The sequence below is a fragment of the Pyxicephalus adspersus genome, chromosome 2, assembly GCF_032062135.1.
Source record: "Pyxicephalus adspersus chromosome 2, UCB_Pads_2.0, whole genome shotgun sequence".
Taxonomy (NCBI): Eukaryota; Metazoa; Chordata; class Amphibia; order Anura; family Pyxicephalidae; genus Pyxicephalus; species Pyxicephalus adspersus.
The window spans coordinates 75,597,272-75,598,677 of NC_092859.1; positions in this window are offsets into that span (position 1 = coordinate 75,597,272).

The window sequence follows — 1,406 nt, forward strand, 5'->3', positions numbered from 1 at the left end:
CCCTATTTAATGTACAGCGCTGCGTAATATGTTGGCGCTATATAAATCCTGTTTATTAATAATAATAATAATAATAATAATATTAATAATGTCATGGGGTGTCTCTAGGACAGGAAGTGAAGGTAAATTACCACAGTTGATACATCCCTTCTACTGAACCCCCCCCCCCCAAACAAAAAAGACATTTGTTTACATGTACGCATTACTTTTTAGGCTACGTACACACGTGTAATGGTTCTCGTCTGATAATCATCTCAGGGCTAATATCAGACGAGAATCTGGCGTGTGTACAGTGCTCGTCGTCCATTGTCCAAACGACTGTCCTGGCGGATCCACGGACGATGGATGACAAACGATCGTAATAAAAGTGAAGGGGGAGATCGCGCAGTGGGGTGCCGCTCTGACGTTTTCTCCTCTATATAGAGCAGAGCGGTGCTGTATGTACAGCGCTCAGTCATACATCGTGCAGTCTTGTCGTTGGAAAGGATGCTGAAAGATCACAATGACAAATAATGCACGTGTGTACAAAGCCTTAGACATCTGAACATCAGTCCAAAAACAGAAAGGACAATGTAATGAAGTAATGAGGGGCAGAGGGACTTAGATGTAACAGTCCCTTTGAAGAAAGGCCATTTTGAAGCTATATTACTGCTGCAAGCCTTTACCTCTATTTGGAGTTATATAGTTGTATCTATTATCAATTTGTGAAATAGAGAAATAGATAAAAGTATGATAAATAAATCTAGTAAGTGCTCCCAGCATGCACTGGGGAGGGGGAGAGACAAATGATGGAGCTCAGTATAGCACAGGAAGGAACCTTTAGCGCCGGAACCTTAATGTACACTCGATGTTTCTGAGTGAGACATATATGCAGACGGACCTGGTGTCTGGATAGCCAGCGTGTAACGGGCAGGGGGGAGGGTATAGTCCGGTGGGGATTACCAAGCTCAGCACAGGGCTGTATAGGGGTGAGCTAGGCATAGGTGCTGTTTCTTGTACGGGCATTCTCTGACGCTGGCGGTGGAGTTTTGTAGGTGTACACTTTTTTTGTGTACTTTGCTTGTCCCGTTATCATTATAACATTCCACATGGTGCTGGTGGACATCAGTGACCTGGATGCCTTGTCCTCACTAGGGAGTCTGATGCCTTGTAAAATGTTACTTTTTTGCTGATATTTGGAACGTTTTGCAAGAAGCATTCATCTGGCTGTTGTCATTTTTTAAACTTATTTTAGGTGTTTTTAAGGCAGACTATGGCCTGGAGGGATGGCTGAGGTGCATTGTTTCCAGGGGGGGAGGTACAGTGCCCGTATCATGTACTGACACATGTAGATCAGATTGTAGGGGGCTTTACCTGTTGGGAGGACAAGGGCTGATTATGTGAGATTAAAACATTAATGCCAGCAG